Source organism: Sarcophilus harrisii, chromosome 2 (assembly GCF_902635505.1).
Source record: "Sarcophilus harrisii chromosome 2, mSarHar1.11, whole genome shotgun sequence".
Classification (NCBI taxonomy): Eukaryota; Metazoa; Chordata; class Mammalia; order Dasyuromorphia; family Dasyuridae; genus Sarcophilus; species Sarcophilus harrisii.
The window spans coordinates 227748103-227767975 of NC_045427.1; the positions used below are offsets into that span (position 1 = coordinate 227748103).

Consider the following 19873-nt stretch of genomic DNA (forward strand, 5'->3'; position numbering starts at 1 on the left):
AATTGATACTGATTAACTTTAACAAAAGAATATTTTACTTAAAAAATATAGCATGAAAAAAGTATAAAAATTTCTGTTAACATGAATTATAATCTTCTTTATACCACTTAATCTTACCACATTACAACTTAATTTAGGTTATTATCTGTCCTACCAAGTTCATGACCAAAGTAGGTAATACTGACTGTTCTTTTGGTTTAGAGTCCTAGCTTGTTCCTCAGGGAACTGCTAAACTGGATACAGCTTGGATTCTTGAACTCTGAGATCCCAGTGCCTAAACTTCTCAGCCAGGTTGGATATTCCCTTCTCTGCACCTAAAAAAAATAGAAGCAACAAAAAGGCCAAATAGCTTGGCCTGTTTCTTGGGGACCACATGGCTCTGGAAAGCAAGGAAGAAAATCCCATATCACTTTGTTACATGGGCATACTGGTTTTTAGTAGAGTCACCTTGCTCCTCAGATATATATGATGCAAAAAAAACCCCAGCTAATGATGTCATGCTCTTTGAAGTTGTCTAAAGATGATAGACATTCTGGCTAGAAAGCCAATGAAAAAAGGCTCCTCCCAGCTATTTGATAGTCCAAGGAAGAATGGCCACATATGTTCTGGCCCTTACTAGATTCTTCTGTAAGCAAGTTCATAGTGTTTTCCATGTGGATAATACCTTCTTAGCAAACTGATAATGTATGTCTGATCTCCATTATATTTATATCTCCCTTAGCACCTAGTACAGTATATTCAGGGAGTAGACAATAAATATTTGTTGAATGAATGAATTTTATAAAAACTTCTGTTAACAGCATTGAGACCAGTGAAGCATGTACTTTGGCTTCATAGGAGATAAAACAAGAAACTTGCTTTTTGATAAACAGCATATGCAAATCAATGATTCTGATTGGTTCCCATGTGCTCACCTTTGGAAGTTTGCTCCATCCCAGAAACCACAGTAATTATGATAGTGGTTTCCTTCCCCAGTAGCTATAGCACCTGCTTATATATGACAGCATAATATAATTGATGAATCACTGGAATTGAAGGCAGGAAGACATGGATTAGAATCCTGCTTCAGACATTTACCAGTTCTGAGCAAATCATTTAACATGTCTAAATAACAGTTTTCTGAGGTTAGAAGCTAAACTTGATAGGTTGAAAGGTCCCTTCCAGTTCTAAATCCATGAACTCTATGATTCTTATTCTGTGTAATTCTCATTACTAATTTTCCTTAGAGAATTTACCCCAGTATTTTAGAAGCCTTCTTTTAGCATTTCACAATACCAATGTTCAGACTTTCTATCCATCTTTAAAAATATCCCTCACTCTCTTCATATGATGGACACACTTCCTCAAAATGCCTCAAAGAAGTCTTTTATTTCATTTCTGTTCATTTCTGTGTAATCATAAAACAAAATAATCCTGATATGTCAAGCTGGCCTCAGACAATTAGGTGTTCTAGGTACAAATTGAAAATTGTGCCAGTTTTGTGTTACTGGAAGCTTTTAAACCTTTATCATCACACATAAAATTTGATATATTATGAGGTAATATTCTCTGTTCTTTAAAGGGTACTCTTTTCTGACATTAAAAATATGTGTTTCTATAAGTCCTATATATATATATATATTAATATTATATATATATATATATATATATATATATATATACAATCACTTCTTTACTAATTCCTAAGTGAAAAATATTTGTAAAGTTACCTATGAATTATGTATTCATATTGGCTAACATGCTAAACAGTAATGTGAGTTTCATGTATCTCCTCCCCTTCCCTGTGCATGTTTTTCATTGTTTTTCATTCTTGGAAAGGATCAAAATGACACCCCAAAGCCACCACTTGCCTGTAGGTCTAACTAGGAATATGAATTCATAATCTATATAATGTGTAGGTCAGTCAACAGTACATTGAAAATCAATAAGCATTTATTAAGGACTTACTATATATGAAGCTAGAGGTACATATAAAGGAAAAAAGAAAAAAAAAACATGGTTCTTGCCCTCAGGGAGCTTACATTCTAATGACAGAGACAACAGTGCAAATAGATTCATATAAGATACATAAAAGTAAATAGGAAGTAATCTCAAAAAGAGAGAGAATGAAAGGGGTTAAAGGATTCTTAGGGAAGATGGAATTCATCTGAGTCCTGGAAGAAAGCCAGGGAAACTAGTAGGTAGTGATGAAGAAAACTATTACAAACATGGGGGACAATCAGTCAATCAATATTTGTTAAATGCCTATCATGTACCAGACAAGTGCTGGAGAATAAAGAAAAGCAAAAGATAGTCTCTCAAGAAGCTCATAATTCTAAAGGGAGGAAGGAGGGACAACATACATACAATTATGTACAAATAAATTGGAAAAATCCAACAGAAAGAAAGTGGGATTTGGAAAGGTTTCCTATAGAGGATACCATACTTCCCTAGAACTTAATTTTCCTATCTGTAAATGAAGATATTGGATTAAATGCTCTCTCCATAGTCTTTCCCAGGTCTGAGATCTCCTGTAATGTTAATGATATGGCTCTTAAGAACATCAGTTATAGGTTGCATTGTCTTTAGTCTAAATTCTAGTCAACCAGCAGGCACTGTGCTAAGTGTCAGGAATATGAAGGAAAGAAAAAAGTTTCTGCACTCAAAGAGCCCAAAGTCTAATATGCACATTCAAACAATCATATGCAAAACAAGATATATAAAGAATAAGTTTGAGATAACCCTCAAAATATGCTAAGTTGCAAAATAATTTCATGGATTTTTTAAAAAGCAAGAAAAGAATTAAAATATAAAACTATAGACTGACAAATTAACAAGAGTTCAAATATGTACCATTCTCTCCTTTAATACTGACAATATTGCATAATTTATTGATTGGTTGGCTTGCCACAAATCCCTCACCATTCTTTATTACATCCTCCATTTAGCTACTAAAGTGATTTTATCTAAAGCACAGATCTTTCTATGTCACCCCTCACCTATTCAGTAAACTCTAGTGGCTTCCTATTACCTCCACAAATCATAACAAAATTCTCTAGCATTTGAAACTCAGTCCCAACATACCTGTCCCCAACCTTTCCAGTCTTTTTAAACCTCACATTCACTATCTTATATCCTCTTATACCCCCTGCCAGTGCAATGACACTGATGTCCTAACTATTCTTTGAATATCCATATCTTGACTCAGAGCTTTTTCTCTGGCTGTTCCCCTTGTCTGGAAGAATGTTCTCCTTCTTTCTCCCTTATGGCTTCCTTCAAGTCCCACCTTCTAGGGAAAGCCTTTCTTCCTACCCTCTTAATTTTAGCAATTTCCTCTGTTGGTTACTTTCTTGTTATTTGTTTGCTTATTATCTTCCCTGTTAGAATGTGAATTTTCAAAGACAAGGACTGCCTTTTACCTTTCTTCTTTTTATCCCTACTGCTTAGCAAAGTGCCTGACATATAGTAGACACTTAATAAATGCTTTTTTGACTGAATGACAGTATAAGGCTTTAGCAGAGTGCACTTTTAAAACTGTTCTTTGTATTTTCCAACTGATACAGGAAAGATATTCATCTACCTGCTGATAAATTTGAAATGTATTCTAACAAATAAGGGACATAAAATACATTGCATTGCAAATTATTTAGTTAGGGCTTTGGAGGAGACCACAGAAACATGTGTTGTACTTTTGGTTTGGACAAATGCTTTCTGAGTCATTCCTATTTGTATCTCAGGAGCAGACTGTATTGTGGACAGAAGTTAAGAGTTTTGGATCTGGAATGAGAGATCATGGATTGAAATCCCAACTACCACTGTATGACCTTGTGCTAATCACTTAATCTTGTTAAAGTTTAGTTTTTTCCTTTGAAGAATGAGGGAGTCAGTCTAAGATCTTGAAGATTCTTTTTAGCTATGATCCTATCTATGAATAGTGATGACAAGATTTTAGATGATAATGGCGGGAAAAAAATCAGGAAAGACTAGTTATTGTAGGGGATACATAATTATATAGAACTTACTTTCTTGCTATTACTTATCAGGCATCTTTTAAAAACATATCAAGATTTTTCCTCAGTGGGGGAAGGATAAAGTTTCTACCAAAATGTGCTCTTAAGAGGAAAAAAATAGGGGGGGAAGGGAAGGGAGAGTTGTATTTAGACTAGCCTACAAGATGACATTTTCAAAAATTATCTCAAAAAGCATTTTAATTCAATAGATGGTGATGATGGTGTTCAGTTGTTTTAGTAGTGTGTGACTTTTCGTGACTCCATTTTTAGGGTTTTTTCCAAAGATACCAGACTAGTCTGTCATTTCCTTCTCCAGTCATTTTACAGATCAGGAAACTAAGGCAAACAGGGTTAAATGAATTGGCCAGAGTCGCACAGCTGGGAAGTGTCTGAGGCTGAATTTGAAATCAGAAAGATAAGTCTTGATAACTTCAGGATAGATACCTCCTTAGCTGCCCTAGCAGAACTAGATTCAAGCCTGGGTCTTCTCATTGTTGAATCAATGAATGTGCCATATCATGTTACCTCTGTATGTGTGCATTAAATACATGCAACATACACACAATATATATACACATGCATGTACATACATATTTATATTTATACCATCACATCTATGTATGTATTCAATCTGTACCTATGATTTCATTGATAAAGGGAATTCTTGTCAAAAAAAAAAAACCTCCTCTCAATACAGGTACGCAGCGGTTGTGCAATTTTTAATCTTATCATTGCCAGTGGATATGGAGAGGTCAAATAACTTGCCGTACAGTTTGCATATGTTAGAGGAGAGATCAATCCCAAGTTTTTCTGCCTTTAAAGCCAATTCTTTATTCTCTGTATCATATTCTCTCTCTGTTTTGCTCATTATTATTATAACCTTTGACTCCCAGGAATTTTATTGTTACCATAGCTAGGGATAAATATTTCTGCAGACTTTGAATTTGCAAAGGCCTCATAATCATTTAAACACTTTATTATACTTATTATATTGTGCATCTTGTGCACATTGGAAGACTCATCAGTTTTAAGTGACAGTCCTTGGACATGCCACTGTGAGAAATCATTCTCAAAATCACTCTCAACTAGGACACCAGTCTGATGAGTATTACACCATGTTGGAAGCAAGACAAATGTTTTCTGCATCATTAGTTATTATGCTTCTGGAGTTAATCAAACTGGTTTTTCCTGCTTATAAGTCACCTTTTAATTATGCAAATGAATAAAAACAACTTTAAAATGAGGGCAAGAGCTACAGTTTGGACAATTATTCCAGTTTACCATTGGGTTTTTTTGAATGCAAATGAGCATGCCACAAACTAGTTGATATCCAGTTTATTAACTGGATATCAGTTAGGCGCCAAGGCAGGAAGAAATGACTAAAGTCTAAGATACCTGGCGGTGAGATTAACTATCCCTTCACAAGTGTTCTTTTGTAATTATTAATAAGACCTTGGGGTTACCAGTTCTGATAAGATACTTCATTATTTCAAAGTAAATATTTTCTTTTTCATCACTAAACAGAACCCTATTTTCATCATTCTTAAACTTTTAATACAGTAATATTCCATAAACTAATATTTAGTATGTTAAGGGTATTCTTAGTATGGATAGTAGTAACAATACTAATAGCTTTTTTTACATAGCATTTTGCAATTTCCAAAGTTCTTTCTTCACAATAATCTTCTGAGGTAGGTATTATAAGGGCAAGTACTATCATCTTCATTTTTGTGGCAGTTAACATAATAAATGAAGTTCTGGCTCCAAGTTAGGAAGCTCTGGGTTTGATTCTTACCTTAGACACCAACTGTGTCAACCATGGGTAAATCTCTTATAAGTTAGGCATATTATGGGTGTGTGTGGGGTAGAACATGGAGAAGAAAGTAATTGTGGCATAAAAAGCAAAATGCATTAGTAAAATCTTTAAAAAATATACAAATAATTCAAAAAGTTACATATAAGGTTGCAATCTAGGAAATCAGATCCTTGATTATGAATGTTTATTGGGAAAATGAAATAATTTATTTTGATGTGTAGGAAAATGTTTGTTGATTAAGTAATATATTGAAGTTTATAGATAAAAGAGAGAGGAGAAATGATTTGCCCGTGGTCTTATGGGGAAAAAAAAATAGGAGATCAGAACCCAGGTCTTTTGATAGCCAATCTAGGGTATGCTGATAAGTATTTAATAACTGACTATCCAAGAAAAATATATACACCAAACACACTTTTAAGTTTAATCTTCACTATTAACATTTTTATCATCACTTTTCTTCTGTCTAGACAGTCAACAAAACAATAAGTCAAGTTCTGATTTGTAGTGTTCATTGATTCTAAAACATAAATGCTCACACTGAAAAGTTTGAGCTGGCTTCAGCAAATCTTTGAGTCTACACTATCTTGTAATTGAAAAAAAAAATTGTTAACCTAAGAAGACCAGATAATTATAAAGAAATATAAGATAATATTTGAAAATACTAAATTGCATTGGTAAATAGCAGATCTAATGCTTACTATGTGACTGGACAAATCATTTCACGATTCTTGTGTTTTTACATTTGTAAAATGAGCATAACAAAATTGTACCAATAATATATTTTCCTCTCATAGTTGTCATGAGCAGAAGTAGTAGGTAAGTGTGAATCATTATTATTATCATCATTGTCATTATTAAGAAGATAGTTTCCCTATTAACTCTGTTATGAATAAAAATTTCAATTAAAAGGGCAGAATGAGATTGTACCATATTTAATCTAATGTAGATAATAAAACACACACACACACACACACACACAAAACTATAGCCAAAGAATATATTGGGGCAGTTTTTGACAGAAGGAATGCAAGCTACCAACAACTAATCGCTAATGAAAGCTGACATTTTCCTAGTACCTTCTATGTGCCAGGCACTTTACAATTATTATCTCATTTGATCATCATCATAACTCTAAGAGGGACATTTTACAAATGGGGAAACTGAACCTGGCAAAGGTAAGCTACCTGCCTGGGATCACACAGTTTCTCAAAGGCTTATGTCTTGCTGCCCCAGTGATTAAAAGAAAGTATATTACAGAGAATTAGTGAATAAAATATGTGAAAATTAAAGCACCTGAAGCTTTATTTTATATCTATTAGATTGGCAAAAATGATAAACAGACCAAAATATACATATAGCAAGATAGCTACTCTATTGTTGGGGAAGGTCCAACAATTTTTGAAAATCATTTGGAATTATGCTAAAAAAAATCACTATATCTGTACGTATTCTTTAATTCAATGATAGCTTGAGTTAGCATATATGGCTCACATTCATATGAGATATTTATAGCCACAATTTTTGTAGTAGTACTGTAACCCTCTTTTCACCCAAGCCTGGAGCTCTTTAGTAGAAGATCATCTCTGTGTTGAGTGTCCCATAAAAAGGAGAGAAATGTCAATCTTGATACTTGTTTTAAAGAATTTATTCCAGTTTGTTGGGGGGAACTTTGGAGACATTTGGGAAGAGAAGAGCTCCACAAAGAAAACTGATCTGAGGTTTTTGAATGGTGGACTAGAGCCTTCAGAACTCTGTCACATCATGTTGTTTGACTTCTAGGACTTGCAATTCTAGAAACTTCTTAGGATCTTTCTACTGTGTGTGAATTTGTTCCTTCTTAAGTTCAACAGAGATCATAGTTCTCAGCTGATAAATATATTTACTCATGTATTTTTAGGGGTATATTTTAATCTGCAAAATATCTCCAATTTCTGTTTATTATGTTGCTTAGATAAATGGGTTTCCTCAATATTTATTATTCATACTACCCAAGAAATGAATAAAAACTTAGCATTAGAAAAAAATTTTTAAGTTTTATTCTAAATTAAGCTAGTTGTATTTGATTGTTTTTCCTATACAGCAACAAATATATGACAGTGGAAAGGAAAATGTTCTTACCTATATATTATTAAATACTGACAATAAAAACAGTTTAGCAGCTTGAGAAAGAAAGGTGTGAATAATTACTTTGTAGATAACAGGAAGAGCTTGTCTCTTTATATGCAAGAATTATCTAATTTTCATTCTATTGTCAGAAGCATTGCTATGACAGTATTTCACCATATTTGTTGATGAAAGAAATCAGTATCAAAAAAAAAAAAAAAAAAAGAATACCTTAATGTGTTTATAAACTTGCATAGATTACGCTCAGTTGTACAAGAATAAGTTTGTAAAGTATAGCTGGTATTTATTCTTAAATGTTATGTTGAGATAATGACACCTTTACTATCATCATCTTCCATATATTTAAGTGTTCTGTTAAAAAAGAACACTTAAATGCTTTGATCGTAAAAGTTTTCTTCAGAATCCAGATTAACTTGCAAAATAACAATGCTGAAATGTTTTCTTGAAATAGTTTTGAGTACAGACTAGTATAATGTGTAAATAGAAATGGTTCAACTTTTACCATAGCTAATAAATTTGAGGTTCTACCCTAGGTTATGTGAAAGATTCTTTAGGACTTAATCACTGTATACCTACTGAGAGAGTTGAATTTTACTGGTAATATTCTTATCTATTATAATGGATACCCAAAGCTCTGTTAACTCAGAATGGTGGTTAGTTTCACTCAACAAAGTTTACTGCCATCAATTGCCCACTCAACAAAACCCTCTATGTCTTTTTGTAGCAGTATTCCTTTTAGAGGAATAAGAGGTATTCTGTCCTGGTCTTAAGAGTGACAGGTTACTGTGTTGCTTTATTGATTACATTAATGCAATGAAAGAAATAATGTAGACAAAAAAAACCCCTCAAATAAATCACTATGATAATCTTTTGTAGTAATAAGAGTTTGGTGGGAAGTAGCCAACCTGGTAAGGGGCTACTTTCCCCATTAAGAGCAATTGCTCAAGGACCAGGAGATCATTATGTACTTCAACAACAATACTATATGATGATCAATTCTGATGGACCTGGCCATCTTCAGCAATGAGATGAACCAAATCAGTTCTAATGGAGCAGTAATGAACTGAACCAGCTACACCCAGCAAAAGAACTCTGGGAGATGACTAAGAACTATTACATTGAATTCCCAATCCCTATATTTTTGCCTGCCTGCATTTTTTGATGTCATTCACAGACTAATTATACAATATTTCAGAGTCCGATTCTTTTTGTACAGCAAAATAACGGTTTGGACAGGTATACTTATTTTGTATTTAATTTATACTTCAATATATTTAACATGTATTGGTCATCCTGCCATCTAGGGGAGGGGGTGGGGGAAGGAGGGGAAAAATTGGAACAAAAGGTTGGCAATTGTCAATGCTGTAAAATTACCCATGCATATAACTTGTAAATAAAAAGCTATTAAAAATTAAAAAAAAAAGAGCAATTGCTCAGAGATGTGACTTTCCTTTGGAATCCAGATTCATATCCTTAAAACTACAATTCATGTGGCAGTATAAAGCTATAAACAACTCACCTTACATTTCTAGTCCTCTATTTCCTTGTCTGTAAAATAGGGCATTATCATATATTCCATTAATATAATTATAACCCCTCATGGCTATTATAAGAAAAAAGCAGTGACCTTCATCTTACTTTGAAGGTAGGTCACACTCTGGTATAAAAAACAGCAGACAGGTAGCAAGACATACTGAGTAAGGAGCTAGTCTCACAATTAGAATGAGTTGGATTCAAGACCAATTAGCAACACATCAGAGCCTGTGTCAATCACTTATCCTTTAGATGCCTCACACAACTTTCTAAAATTATAAAGTACAAAGCTTACTGAGATCTGCCTTGATAGAGGGCGATTTCTACAACCACATCCAAGTTACAAATATTAAAAACTCAGGGAAATATATTAAGTCCATGTAGCTGGATTATACAATAGGTTAGAGCTTTGAATCCAGAGTCAGGAAGTCTTGAATTCAAATCTTGCCTTAGATACTTTCTAACTATATAATCCTGGACAAGTCATGTAATTTCTCTAACTCAATTTCTTCATCTGTAAAATGGGTGTTAAATATGGGAATATTGTTAGGATCAAATGCCATAACATATGTAAAATGCTTTGCAAACCTTAAAATGTAACTTAAATATGTATATTATAAATTGTTTCAGAGCTCAGTAAGTTGAAGCATAAGAATAATTTAGATGGTGACCACAATAATGTAAAAGAAAACAACACTGCAAGATTTTAGAACTCTGAACAATGCCATGATCAGTCATGGCTTCAGCATACTGATGGTGGAACATGCTTCCTATCTTTTGGTAGAGAGGTGGTGGACTACAGATGTAAAACGAAATAGCATTTTTTAGACATAGTATATTAGTTTGTTTTACTTGATTGTGCTTATTTGTTAGAGTAAAAGAGACAGGGCAAGGAATCACTGGAATGTGACAGTGATAAAAATCACTGGTAGGGTGGGTAAGTGGTACAGTAGAGACAGCATTGGGCTTGGGATCAGGAAAACTCATCTTCCTGAGTTCAAATCTGGCCTCAGATACTTGGTTGACTATGTGACCCTGGGCAATTTACTTACTCCTGTAGATGCAGCCAGTGGCTCAGTGGAGAGAACACTGGAGTTCCTTCCAGTTAGGAAGACCTGAATTCAAATTCAGACTTTTACTTTACTAAAAGTATCAAACAGATACTTTTAGCTGTGTGGCTGTAAGCAAGTCACTTAACCCCGTTTGCCTTAGTTTTCTTATCTGTAAAAAGGAACTGCAGCATTACTACTGGGCTTGTATCCCAAAGAGATACTAAAGAAGGGAAAGGGACCTGTATGTGCCAAAATGTTTGTGGCAGCCCTTTGTGTTGTGGCCAGAAACTGGAAAATGAATGGATGCCCATCAATTGGAGAATGGCTGGGTAAATTATGGTATATGAATGTTATGGAATATTATTGTTCTGTAAGAAATGACCAGCAGGATGAATACAGAGAGGCTTGGAGAGACTTACATGAACTGATGCTGAGTGAAATGAGCAGAACCAGGAGATCATTATATACCTTAACAACGATACTGTATGAGGGTGTATTCTGATGGAAGTGGATTTCTTTGACAAAGAGAAGATCTAATTCAGTTCCAATTGATCAATGATGGACAGAAGCAGCTACACCCAGAGAAGGAGCATTGGGAAATGAGCGTAAACTGTTTGCATTTTTGTTTTTCTTCCCAGGTTATTTTTACTTTCTGAATCCAATTCTCCCTGTGCAACAAGAGAACTGTTCGGTTCTGCACACACATGTTGTATCTAGGATTATATTATAACATATTTAACATGTATAAGACCGACCGCCTGCCTGCCATCTAGGGGAGAGGGTAGAGGGAGGGAAGGGAAAAATCAGAACGGAAGTGAGTGCAAGGTATAATGTTGTAAAAAAAAAATTACCCATGTGTATTTATTGTCAATAAAAAGCTATAATTAATTAAAAAAATAATTTAAAAAAGGAACTGCAGAAGGAAATAGCAAATGACTTCATTATCTTTGTCAAGAAAACCTCCAATGGGGTCACAAAGGGTTGAACATTACTGGAACAACTGAACAAAAACAACAGGGTTATAAAAAAAAAAAAAGGAAAAGAATAATAAAACTTTTAAATGGCAGAAAGGAAGGAAGAAGGAGGGAAAGAAAGAGGGAAGGAAGCAGGGAAGGAAGGAAAAGGAAGAAAGGAGAGAAGGAAGGGAATGGGGAAAGAAAAGAGGGGGGAGGAAAGAAAAGAAGGAAGGAAGGAAGAAGGAAAAAAAGAAAGAAAAGAGGAAAGGAGGGCAAAAGGAAAAGGAGGAAGGAAGGAAGAATGAATGAAGGAAAGAGAAATATGGGGTGGGTAGAGAGTATCTGACCCCCCCAACCACTCCTCCCCCCAATAGAATTATGTCAAATAGAAATGAAAAGATTCATCATACCTATATATCTAATACTGAGCCACCACCGATTTTTTTTTTTTCAGCTCAGACTCTGGGCCAATGATACACATTAGGGCTCAGATACACATACCCAGGGGTGGAGGTGTAGTATATTGGGGACTTTTTCCTCATTGGCCATCTCCCTAGAGAGTAGCAGACATAGCAGACAGAAATAACAACTCATATCCCAATTAGGACAGCTTCTTCACTCAGCTGTTTATTCTTCTGGTTTCTTCTTTAATGTATACAGTGCCCTAAAGAGACTATTTCTAATACACCAACAAATGACTATGCAGTGTTTTCAAGCATGAAAAAACTATGAATGGTGTGCAACATGTGTGTGTGTATATATATATATATATATACACACACACATATATACATACTTTTCTTTCTACAGTTCAGCTTCACTATTCTCCCTGTTGTGCTAGTAGGGGATGAAGAAAAAATTGTAAAATTTGAAACTGATTGGAAATTTAGAAATGCTTTAATCCAGCCTTCTCCATTTTTACAAAGGGGAAAACTGAGATTGTGTTTCCGAAAGTCTCTCAAGAAACAGTCCAACCTTCTACACAAAGCCTTTCCCATTCATTCTTAATCCTAATTACTTCCCTATTTTGAACTATATTTGTCTTGTTTGACATAGTTATTTGCATATTGTCTCCCCAAATGGAGTGTGAGTTCCTAGGGAGCAAGGATTGTTTTTTTACTTTCTTTGAATTCCCAGCATTTAGCACAGTGCCTGGAACTTAGCACAATGATTGGAATATCATAAATGCTTAATAAATGCTAGTTAATTGTCTAATAACCAGCAAAATGAGATTCTAGCCCAAGTCCTTTGATTACAATTTTTGTTTTATTTCTGTTCTTATATAGTGCTCCCCTCTGAGTAAGAAATAGTTTAAAATGTGAAGAAAATTACAACTAAGATTTATAGAACACTCAAGTTTTATAAAGGTTTTTTAACTCATTGTTTCATACCACCAGGACTGTGGGATAGATAATGTATATATTTTTAATAGATGGGTCTTATGTGATTTGCCTGGCAGTCCCACAGCTAGTATACGTAGCAAAGGTAGTTATTACCTAGTTCTTTCTGACTTTTGGTCTAATACAGTATCCACAGGACCACACTGTTTCATCTCCTTGCTTTCTTACCTACTCAAATTAACTAGTTCCTCCACAATTCTATTCATTCTCTTATTCTTATCTTCTTTATCCTTCTCTAATTTCATGTAATACATTTTAAATAGGAGAGCATCTTAAGTTACCACCAAGAGTTTATGATTTAGTGAGTTAGCAAAACAAGATTGTGTTGGGGTTTAGATTTATTGTGAATCAACCTTCGTCAAACCAAGGAGACAGTCTGGGATTGTGAAAATACTCAACTGCATTCTGGTACTTATCCTGCTATTTTATTCAGAGTATAACATTGGGCAAGTGACTTTCCTTATCTAGGTCCCCCTTAAGTTCTTTGCAAAATAAAAATTCCTTTCAGCTCTAAAATTCCATGTTTCAGTTACTGGTTTCACAGGTAAGTGTTTTCAGTTATAATTGGTGGTATGTGAATTCTTCTGGCAAATAGTAATCACAAGGGCTAATCTTTATTAACTTCCCCCAACTTGGTAACAGATTCCTTTTATGAATAAAGATAGCTGGAGATTAGTCAAATAAAGAGAGGATCCTGCCATCTAGCTGATTCTATTTTTATATAGAAATAGACACATCTAAGAAAGGTCAGTTAGAAAGATTTAAGCCCAGAAGACATAAATATTCCTCATGTTATTGGCTGATCTCAACATGAATGTGTCAAATGAAAAATTAAAAGTTTTTTTGGGTAACATACTACTAATAGCAAAATACTAATAATAGCACAGAATTATTCCTATATTAAAAATAATATAGGATCTTAGATTATGGGGGCAAGACTTTTTTTTTCTCATTTCATGGATAAGGATTTAAAGGCTCCAAAATAAAGAATGACTTGTCCAATCAATCACTCAATCGACAAGTGTTTATTTTTTAAAAATAATAATAGCTGATGCTAAAATCTTAAATAAGATATTAGCAAAAAGACTACAGAAAATCATCCCCAGGATAATACACTATGATCAAGTAGGATTTATACCAGGAATGCAGGGTTGGTTCAATATTAGGAAAACTATCAATATAATTGGCCACATTAATAACCAAATTAACAAAAACCATATGATCATCTCAATAGATGCAGAAAAAGCATTTGACAAAATCTAACATCCATTCCTATTAAAAACACTTGAGAGTATAGGAATAAATGGACTTTTCCTTAAAATAATCAGCAGCATCTATTTAAAACCATCAGTAAATATCATATGTAATGGAGTCAAACTGCAACCATTCCCAATAAGATCTGGAGTGAAACAAGGTTGCCCACTATCACTGTTACTATTTAATATTGTATTAGAAATGCTAGCTTTGGCAATAAGAGCTGAGAAAGAGATTAAAGGAATAAGAATAGGCAATGAGGAAACCAAATTATCACTCTTTGCCGATGACATGATGGTATACTTAGAGAACCCCAGAGATTCTACTAAAAAGTTATTAGAAATAATCCACAACTTTAGCAAAGTTGCTGGTAATAAAATAAACCCACATAAGTCATCAGCATTCTTATATATCACTAACAAAATCCAACAGTCAGAGTTACAAAGAGAAATTCCATTTAAAGTAACTACTGATAATATAAAATATTTAGGAATCTATCTGCCAAGGGAAAATCAAAACTTTATGAGCAAAATTACAGACCACTTTTCAAACAAATTAAGTCTGACCTAACCAATTGGAAAAAATATTAAATGCTCTTGGATAGGGCGAGCAAATACAATAAAGATGACAATATTACCTAAACTAATCTATTTATTTAGTGCTATACCAAACAGACTCCCAAAAAACTATTTTAATGACCTAGAAAAAATAACAACAAAATTCATATGGAAAAACAAAAGGTCAAGAATTTCAAGGGAATTAATGAAAAAAAAATCAAATGAAGGTGGCTTAGCTGTACCAGATCTAAAATTATATTATAGAGCAGCAGTTACCAAAACCATTTGGTATTAGCTAAGGAATAGATTAGTTGATCAGTGGAATAGGTTAGGTTCAAGGGATAAAACAGTCAACAACTATAGCAACCTAGTCTTTGACAAACCCAAAGACCCCAGCTTTTGGGATAAGAACTTACTGTTTGATAAAAATTGCTGGGAAAATTGGAAACTAATATGGCAGAAACTAGGCATTGATCCACACTTAACACTGTACACCAAGATTAGGTCAAAATGGGTTCATGACCTAGGCATAAAGAATGAAATTATTAATAAATTAGAGGAACGCAGGATAGTTTACCTCTCAGACCTGTGGAAGGGGAAGGACTTTATGACCAAAGAAGAACTAGAGATCATTACTGATCACAAAATAGAAAATTTCAATTACACCAAACTGAAAAGTTTTTGTACAAACAAAACTAATGCAGAAAAGATTAGAAGGGAAGCAATAAATTGGGAAAATATTTTTACAGTCAAAGGTTCTGATAAAGGCCTCATTTCCAAAATATATAGAGAATTAACTCTAATTTATAAAAAATCAAGCCATTCTCCAATTGAAAAATGGTCAAAGGATATGAACAGACAATTCTCAGATGAAGAAATTGAAACTATTTCTAGTCATATGAAAAGATGCTCCAAGTCATTATTAATCAGAGAAATGCAAATTAAGACAACTCTAAGATACCACTACACACCTGTCAGATTGGCTAAGATGACAGGAAAAAATAATGATGATTGTTGGAGGGGATGCGGGAAAACTGGGACATTGATGCATTGTTGGTGGAGTTGTGAACCAATGCAACCATTCTGGAGAGCAGTTTGGAACTATGCTCAAAAAGTTATCAAACTGTGCATACCCTTTGATCCAGCAGTGTTACTACTGGGCTTATATCCCAAAGAGATCATAAAGAAGGGAAAGGGACCTGTATGTGCATGACTGTTTGTGGCAGCCCTCTTTGTAGTGGCTAGAAAATGGAAACTGAATGGATGCCCATCAGTTGGAGAATGGCTGAATAAATTGTGGTATATGAATATTATGGAATATTATTGTTCTGTAAGAAATGACCAACAGGATGATTTCAGAAAGGCCTGGAGAGACTTACACGAACTGATGCTGAGTGAAACAATCAGGACCAGGAGATCATTATTTACTTCAACAACAATACTATATGATGACCAATTCTGATGGACTTGGCCATCCTCAGCAATGAGATCAACCAAATCATTTCCAATGGAGCAGTAATGAACTGAACCAGCTACACCCAGCAAAAGAACTTTGAGAGATGACTAAGAACCATTACATTGAATTCCCAATCCCCATATTTTTGCCCACCTGCATTTTTTATTTCCTTCATAGGCTAATTGTATAATATTTCAGAGTCTGATTCTTTTTGTACAGCAAAATAACGTTTTGGACATGTATACTTATTGTGTATCTAATTTATATTTTAATATATTTAACATCTACTGGTCATCCTGCCATCTGGGGGAGGGGGTGCGGGAAAGAGGGGAAAAATTGGAACAAGAGGTTTGGCAATTGTCAATGCTGTAAAGTTACCCATACATATAACCTGTAAATAAAAGGCTATTAAATAATAAAAAGAAAAAAGAAAATAAAATAATAGCTTTTTATTTTTCAAAATACATGTAAAGATAGTTTTCAGTATTCATCCTTGCAAAACCTTGTGTTCCATATTTTTCTCCTTCCCTTTCCTCCCTCCCCTCTCTCCTAGCAAATAATCCAATATAGGTTAAACACGTACAGCTCTGTAGAGGGCTGGAATGTTGGAGAAGTATACTTGAAAGAAGTATACTTGAAACAAGATGTTAACTCAGTGGAACTGATGAGATAATGGTTCTCTAGTTCACATATATCTAATAAGATATAATGATATAATCACTCTAGTTTAATATATGATATAATCACTCTAGTTTGATGTAATGATATCATCACTCTAGATTGGCTTATACTCAGTATACTGTAATGATGTAATTGTAATAGGGTATTTAAGAGCTGAGAGAATTGGGGATAGAGTCAGAATGAGACTAAGACTGGTTGAGACTGGCAGACTGCTAAAGGAGACTGGGTCAGATTATGACAGATACAGACTGTGAAGGAGACAATAAAGACTTTAGAAACCATTCCTGTCCATCCTTGTGGTGACTATCCTGCTGAGACCAAGGCCCTTCCAGAAGACCTCCAGAAAGCTTGCCCAAACATTACACAGTTCTAAACATATTTCCACATTTATCATGCTGCATTAAAAAAAAAATCAGATCAAAAGGGAAAAAATGAGAAAGACCAACCCCCCCCCCCAAAAAAAAAGGCAAGTAGACAATAATAAAAAGATGCAAATATAATGTCATCCATTCTCTGTTCCCATAGTTCTCTATCTGGATGCAGAAGGCTCTATCACAAGTCTATTGGTATTGACCTGAATTATCTCATTCAACAAGAATTTAGTAAGGGCTTACTATGTGACTAGTTTTGTCCTAAGCACTGGGGATACAATGCAAAAGTAAAAGCAAAAGCAAAAACAAAACAAAAACCAATTTATGGCGTCAAAGGATTTATATTTTGATGAGCAATAAATATGTATCTTTATTGGTATATGCAAACTATATACAAAGATATATGAATTAGCCTTTTAAGGAAAGATATTAGCACCTGGGGGTATTAGGAAAGACCTCCTTCAGAAGGTAGAGTTTGAACTGAATCTTGAAGGAAGCCAAGTATTCTAAGAGGAGAAGCTGAGGAAATATAGTATTACAAATATGAAAGATGATCAATACAAAGACTTGAAGACAGGAGATGGAACATTATTGGTAAAGTGCAGCAAATAGAACCATACAGTATATCTAGGCTGAGGAGTTCATGGAGAAACATAATATATAAGAAGCCTGGAAAGTTAGGAAGAGACCAAGTTATGGAGTTCCTCCAAATGGATGAACTTCAATTTGACCCTAGAGGTAGTTGGGAGCCAATGGAGTTTATTGAGAAGGGAATAGTCACAGAAGGAGCCAAGGTAACCCACAATGAGCGCAAATTCAGATTTTCTGGGACCAAGTTCAGTTCTCTTTCTGCTCTGTCCTGCCTTGTTAATAATGTAATCTAGCAAACATACCAGCTTTATTAAGTAAGGGACAAGTGGCATTCAGAATAATGCCTCAGACTTCACAATGTAGGACCTAGATTGTAAGTAAATGTTTACCTGATGCTACTTTTGTTCCCATCAGAAGCCCAGGGTTAGAAAAAGAGTTAATTTCCTTGACTTATGCAAACCATAAGGCATTATATTATATTTCATGTTATATATAATAAATATATATATGTATGTTTTATATATATACATACACATTATATTTTATAATAGCTGGCTATTGTTTTTGTTACTGTTACAATTTCCAAGATTCTGTAGGCTCCTTTTTATAACTAATGCAGAAATTGTTTGTAAAAGATTCTGGGTGGCATCTCACAGAGTCTCAGAATTCTTCCTAATTTTAAACAGCCATAAGGAAGAGGAACTATTAAGTGCATGTTAGGTTTATGAGAAAGAAGAGGGAGAGGGAAGATGGTCTGTTTATATCACAGAAAAAAAAAGCTAAAAGGGATATTAGAACATAGATTGTAGAATGTTGGAGCCAAAAAGAAACTCAAAACTGAATTTTAGAACTAAAAGGGACCTAAGAATATAGAACATAGAGTGTCTGAGCTGGAAAAAAACAAACATTTTGTCCAAACCCCTACATGTTGCTCAAGGCCACATTGCTAGCTAGTGAAAGAACTGGGATTTAAGGTTAGATCCATCCACTTCTCTTTTCACTCATCCAAATGGCTTTTCTTTTTGGATCCAGGCTTTCAGAGTATATTTTCACATTTCCAGTTTAGTCTTAGTCAGGCTTTCATTGTCTCTGTAGGGGACCTGGTTTAACATACTCCTGGGCTCTGGGTAATAAAAAGCAGAATTATGATGGATCTCTGAAACATTCCCATTAAATCTTGGATGATCATGAATGTTAGTGAATATCTGGTCATCTTGAACAAGAGTAACTTGGGTGTATAAACAGGTTTTGTTTAAAACAGGTTTGAATTGAATTTTGTTTAAAAAAATGTTGTTTTAAAAGACTTAATTTTTCTTTGTAATGCTATGTATAGTTTATGCATCTAAAAACTATTCTAAGAAGGGGTCCATAGGCTCTTCCAGGGAGGTCCATGATACAAATAAGGTTAAAGACCCCTGAGCTACTCGCTCTCATATAAACTTAAAAAGGGTTGGGAAACCTACTCTGGTTAGTCACATTCTATTTAACCCCAAAAGGATTTTCAGGTGCAGTGTGAGAGAGAAAGGCTGACTCTGAAAGCAGTAACTACTATAGACACAATGAACTGCCTTAGGAGCAGGTCTCCAGCTTGTTCTAGTCTAAAGGTCTTGACCTTAGTAGTTCTAATGTGGTCTGCTGACAAAGCATCCAGAGGTTTGGATACAGAACTGGACACAAACATTATTGCGGTGATGCCATCAAAAACAAACTGTAATATATGGTGACTGGTTTGTTAAATAATATTTTATTTTATTTTGTAAACCAGGTGTAACTTGACTACTTATCTCACAGGACTTTTACAAAGAAAACACTTTATACTTTAAAGCACTTTGGAAATGTGAATTAGCATTACCGATATCTCTAGTTTCTTTATAAGAACCCCAACCTAATTCCTTACTGACAACTATGCCTGAGATCTTAGGGAAGGGGAGCCAAAATGCCTTTTAAAAAAAACAACAGGGGGTGGTATAGGTTAGGATGGTTGGTATGTAAAAACAGAAAGAAAGAAAAAATTTCTGTACTATAGAATGAACAAAAAGGCTATCAAGAAAAGTCCATAGTACAAGCAAACGAAAAGGAGGATATGGTTTCCA

General features: G+C 34.3%; 1 pseudogene; it reads right to left on the reverse strand.

Annotated features, from left to right (window-relative positions):
* LOC111718584 overlaps nt 1-19461 on the reverse strand; it is a 131672-nt pseudogene extending 112211 nt beyond the window's left edge.
* Between the last annotated feature and the right edge of the window lie 412 nt (nt 19462-19873).